The sequence below is a fragment of the Crocodylus porosus genome, unplaced genomic scaffold (genome assembly GCF_001723895.1).
Source record: "Crocodylus porosus isolate Cpor-Errol unplaced genomic scaffold, CroPor_comp1, whole genome shotgun sequence".
Taxonomy (NCBI): Eukaryota; Metazoa; Chordata; order Crocodylia; family Crocodylidae; genus Crocodylus; species Crocodylus porosus.
The window spans coordinates 31362599-31368598 of NW_017728950.1; the positions used below are offsets into that span (position 1 = coordinate 31362599).

At 45.3% G+C, this 6000-nt stretch overlaps 1 protein-coding gene across 2 annotated transcripts in view; it reads left to right on the top strand.

Annotated features, from left to right (window-relative positions):
* Positions 1–6000, top strand: part of LOC109323397 (A-kinase anchor protein 2-like) — a 459659-nt gene that overhangs the window by 128742 nt on the left and 324917 nt on the right. The gene's annotated exons all lie outside the window — the stretch shown is intronic.

Below are 6000 nucleotides of genomic sequence, written 5' to 3' on the forward strand. Positions count from 1 at the left end.
CTGACTGAATTCAGCACAGTAACAGCCAACTTGCAGCCCAAAGTCTTGCTAGCTGGAGGAATGAAAGGAGGGAGGAAAGGCTGTCCTGAGGCTAAGGTGCTACCACATAGTTAGAGGGCCTGAGTTCTGTCTCCTGCTGTGACTCAGATTTGTTCTGTGACTTTGGGCAAGTCACTTAAGGTAAGATCTTACTTTACCTGGGCATGATCCTATTCCACTGAAAAACTGTTAACAAAAAGGGTGAGTGGGTCTTCCTCCTACTTTCTGTGACTAGGGGTGCATGTAGACAAAATGGGGACCCAAAATTGAAGCGGTGGGTTTTTTAAAACACCCCTTCAACTTAGGGCCCTTTAAGCCCCCATGTTATGCACAAACCTGCAGGCACCCGGCTTGGGTGGTCCCAGGGGGCACCACAGCCACAGAGGGAAGCACTGAGCCGCAGTGCAGCTCAGGCAGGCAGGAAGGCTCCAGGGGGAACAAAATATATATCAGGCTCGCTGCTTTTTTTTTCTTTTCTTGGGCGGAGCCTGCCTTCCTGAGCCGCTGCCAGGCTGCCTGCACAGGCTTCCTGCAGAGTCACGGAGCTGCATGGAACCTGGTGCTTCTCTGCATGGCTGTAGGGTAGCAGACTCCTCGGAGGTTTAGTTTGCTGTGCCCCCGGTCATTTAAGGCATGTTACGCCGCCGAATTTGCTACAGCAGCTGGAATTACTGCATAATACACCACTGACGCGTGCAAACACCACCATTAAAGTGGTGCAAAAGCATTTAACCCACTTTAAAGTGTCATGCGCACACGCCCCTCATTTCATGTACATACAGCCTTAGTCTTAAAGGCTAAGATGACAGGATCTTGCAAAAGTAGATGCATTAATGGAATTTCAGGAAAGTAAGCAGGACGAAATAGGATCATATTTGGATTCCTAATAAGTGGAATACAGCCTTTCATCCTTCTAGGCCTCCCAGAAGTAAAATAGGGTACTAAAACTTCCCTATTGCACAGGATGCTGGAAAAAGAATGTATTACAGACTATGAGGCCACCACATATCTGATGGTGATGGGAACCATATGAATGCTAAGCTAATTGAAATTGCAGAATTGGGGCTTTGTTTTTGTTATGCTTGATGAGGTTATTCTGTTTATCAGACTTCTTTAAGGAAAAAAAAGAGCAAATTAAGAAACTTGCAGAAACATATGCATCTCATTCTTACCAGCAGATGTTCCTCTTTTACTTGCTGTACAGACCTGGAAGGGGTCAATGACAAACTGGATCATTAGTGGGGAACATCTGGTTTTGATTCTAAAAATAGTCACATCTACTTTAGAGCACTGGAATTGTTTTCATGGTCTTTTGCTTAATTAAAATGATGAAAAAATTAGGGCTGTTGAAAATTTTCTGTCATACTTGTTTTTTGATGGACAACTGGATGTTTCACTATCCAGTGAAACTTTTGCAAAAACAATGGATTTCCTTGGAAAATTTGTTTTCCATTAATCAAAATATTTTGACAAAGCATCACTTTTGGTCAAAACAATTACAATAATTGAATTCTGATAAAAGATCAAAGTTTTCCAAAGTGGGGAGGAAAAGAACATTTAGGGTCATTTTAGGATCTTGTCCAAAAAAAACTCAGCAACAACAAAAAAAAAACCCAAATAATCCTCCCCTCCTACCCCCAAAACTTCCATACTATAAAAACAGATTTCACATCAGGCTGAATCCTTGAAAATACTGAGTACTCTGGCCCCAGTCTCCAAAGCTTTTATGCAGGTGTTTTACCTTGAGCTTGTAAGCAGTTCCTTTGTAATCAGCAGCACTCCTCTCATCTTTCAATGCTTTGCTTAGTTAGGCCAGGGTTTTTAGCACTATGTGCAGTCAAGACTATAAAACATGAAGCAAAGCCTTTAATTCTGTGATTTAGATTTTCTTCCCAAAACTATGACCAGAAGATAAATCATGGAAAAACTTCTGTCCCAGGGACCCACAAACCATCCTAGCAATTCACTGGGCCAAAGAATCTGTCTGAGCCCTCTTGGGACATAAATAGGTCATGTTTCTTTATACTATGCTTTAATGTAAAATCAAAAATGGGAAAAGAGTTCTCCTTTAACTCTGGGAGGGGAAGCATTCCATGTGAGAGTGCCGGCACAAGGTTACTACGTAGTAAATTGACTGTATTGCATGGTTAAAAGCAGGGCGGACACATGGCACACCGCCTTACTATGCAGTAGATCATTTGACTCCAGGGTAAAGTTACCACTTGAAAAATTGGTAGTAACTTTCCAGTGTGGGAAAGTTACTGCCTGGAACGCATGGTATGTTGGCTCCCCTGGTCAATTCATTCTGGGGATTACTCTTTGCCCAGTGCAGGCTGGCTCTCTGCCATCTAGCGGCTGGGGCTGTAACAGTACCTATGGCTGACAGGCTGCCAACTTGGGAGAGCTGGTCATGAGCCTGCTTCTTACTACAGAGTAAATTTGTGGTACAACACTGTAAAATCCCAGGTAAACTACTTTGAGGTAATTATGTCATATCACTTGGCTTCAGCATTAGGGTGAAGGGATAATGAGGATCACAACTCCTCTGTGGACTTTAATTCTCACCGTATTGAATAGTTTCCTTGACACCTTGGTCCACCCAATCAAATCCCATCAAGGCAGATGTAAATGGAAGAGTCACTGTTTGTGGCAAAGACCTAGAGAAGATGGCATGAATGTGAATGAGAAAAGGAAAGCTGAATGAATTTTAAATGTTTCAGGAATGGTGATTTTTGTTTGCCTTAAAATGATGGGCTTCGTCTCAGGAGGTGTCACTAGAGCCAAAAGATGTTGCAGTGGTTCCCAAAGAGCATGCCGTGGCAAACTAATGTGCTGCAAAGCAGCGGAAGCATACCTCAAAAAGTGATAATTTATCAATATCAGAGCTGGCGCATAAAGTTTCCCACGCATCTGGAAATGTGGTGGTGGGGAAACAATGGCAATTAACAATACCACTGGTCCCCTGCTGCCAGATTTCCAGGCTCCACACAGCAGGATTGGGTTCTGGCCATGCCAGCGCCATGTAGCAAGAGTGAACTCACAAAACAGAGTGAACCAACAGCCTGTGGACCAACCTGGCACCACTCATCAAGCCCTCAGGGACAAAAGGTTTGGCACCACTGGTGTGTGTGTGCAGACAATGTGCACTGCCAGTTTTAATTTAGAAAAAAAGTGTGCCCCAATTTTAAACAGTTTGGGAAACATTGTGTTAGAGGGAAGTTGAAAGTGGTGCACATTAATACCAGTGGAGCACGGTACTTAGCCCTATGCAGTGTCATAGCAGGGTGGGGGCGACCGCCCTGGGTGCCGAAGCGAAGGGACGCCGATAGGTGCTGCCCAGCAGGGGCAGGGCAGGGCATGGGACAGAGGCACAAGCAGCTCATTTGGGCAGGGCAGAGGGGGGCACAGGGATGAGGGGAGGGCAATTTCCTCTGCTGTGTGCACTCCTGAGCAAGCATGAGGGGGCATGTGCCCCCCAGATCTGGTCATGGGATGAGGGTGGGATGCCACTGCAGGCTTTACACGGGCACAAAACTTCATTGCTATGGCACTGGCCCCATGGCTTCCATGTGACTACTTCTATGCTTCTAGGGAAATGCATGCTTAAGTGCCATGCTTAATCAGGGCCTAAAGGCTCTCTCTCTTATGGAAGCATGTTACTAAAAAGATGAAGCTGGCTCAAACTCCATTAACTAAGCAGACAGAAGATTGATTGAACTAGATGTCCAAGAGGATAGGGAAACTATTGTTTCATTGTGAGACAAGCCAGAGGGTGAAACTATCAATGTGTACCATATGACTGCTGTACCAGGAACCTCAGTCATCCTTCAGAGATTCAGACTGTATCATATGGGAGAACACAGAATTGCTACAGTACTGAGGCATCTGTGAAAAGAATCTTGTGACACGTTCTGGGATGGGGATGGGAGGATGAAACGTAAATATTTTGGCTATTGCTTTAAGAACAGGGTAAGACTCATTAGCTTAGGGAGAGGTAGTTAACTATGTCTAAAGTCAGGCACCTTAGGGTGTGTACAGAAGTTGCATTTTTCACCACTTAAAGTGCTTTATTGCTGTGCCTTTACAGAATCGCATGCCTTTGCAGCATTTTAAAATGGGTACAATGCTTTAAACTAACCATTGTTAAACAAGGGATTACATTTTAAGTGCTGTATTTGACAGCACTTTAGCAACCTATAGCACTTTAAATAACTTCTGTATGCTGATCAAATTTCTGATCAGTGGAAAAGCTCCAGGAGGCTGTAAAGCACCCCCTGCTACCCAGCCTGGAAAGTGCAGGGAGGAACAGAGGCTGTGCTCCACCCCACCCTCCCTCGCCACCAAATACTACACTTCTGTCATGTACCTTTATAGGGCTATATAAAGTGCTCTAAATTACATCACTGTAAAATGTGCACAGAACATTTCTGTACACACCCTTATGGACTAATCAGAGATGCATACGCTTTTGTAAATTGTGTCTTACTTCATCAGATGCTATGAAGGGATCGCAGGAAGCAAAGCTTCTAGTCATCAGCCCCAGGCACAACTGTGGCAAACAGGGATCACCCAGCTACCCCTTCTCACTTGTTTATTTATCTTATTTATTTACTGGGGATAGAGCAGCTTCCAACCAGGTGAATGTGTTCAGGAAAGTCACTCCTTTACTACTGCTTAGGGCTTGTTTAAAATAGTAGCTGTTTCACTGCAAGAGAATGCACTATGGACTTCCAGGTCAAAAATAAAGACTATGGCTTGGCAGGCTGAGCAAAATAACACTCTCAAAACAGAATGCCAAAATAGATACTGCTACAGTTGCCTGCAGGCAGCATCTAGTCTCTTGCGGGCCTATTTTTTTCAGTGATGTGTGGAGGTGGCAGATGTCTCTGTCCTGGGGCAGTCTTAGAGCTAGCTGTGCATTTAGGGCCCTGGAGGCACTGAATCCGTCTTAGAAAGGATAAGTGTTTGAATTTAAAAAACCCACAAATACCCAAGTGGTACATACACAACTAATGGCATGGGCAAAATACAAATGTGCTCTACCAATTACACTCTATCAGTGTAACTTACTGGTGAATGTGTATTTTTCTGGTCTCCCACTGTACAAAGGTTATGAGCCCGGTGGCTCTATAGTTTAAGTTATAGCAGCTCATGCTCATGCCTTTAGCTCTAGAAGTCTCCATTTCTGTCCCTGGTATGTTGACCAAGATGGCAGCCATAACGCTCAAAAAAGGTGCTGCATATGCCAACTGGTAAGTATGTACATGAATGAGCATGTCTATAAGCCGTAGGGCTGTGCGAAGCTTCAGGTACTAATTCTGTTCGGAGGAGATTCGGCCCGATTCGGCATCTGAATCTCTGAATCCAAATCGGATCAGGTGACCAGTTAAAAGGTCTGAATTGATTTGAAGCTCTCCAAATCGATTCCAAAAAGATTCAGAGAGCTTCGGAGATTCAGGCAGTCTCTGCTGGCTGCAGCAGGGAGCAGAACCTGGACTCCATGCTGGTAAGTAGGGGCGGGAGAGTGGGGGCTAGAGGAGGGAGAAGAGGACCATGGGGGGACCCCTGTGAGGCCCCATTTCCTGCCTTCTTCCTCAGCCCCCCTGAGCACACCCTGACTGCCACCCACTCTCCCAGCCCCTGCCATGGCTGCCACGCATGCCCCAGCTTTTTTTAAAAAAAAGCCCCCACTCAACAGCTGCTGCCAGGTGGGGGGGGACTCTGCACATGGCATGGGTAACACCCCACCTCTCCACACCTGGCAGCAACCGATCAGTGCTGAGCTTTTTTTTTTTTTTTTTTTTCAAAGCTGGGAGCTAGGGCCATGTGGAGCAGCCATTGGCAGGGCTCAGAGAGTGGGCGGGAGATAGAGCCGATTCGGAGATTCCGCCAATTAATTCAGTGGCAGTTGAATCTCCAAATCAGATTTGACCAAATCAATTTGGGAGAGTGATTCAAATC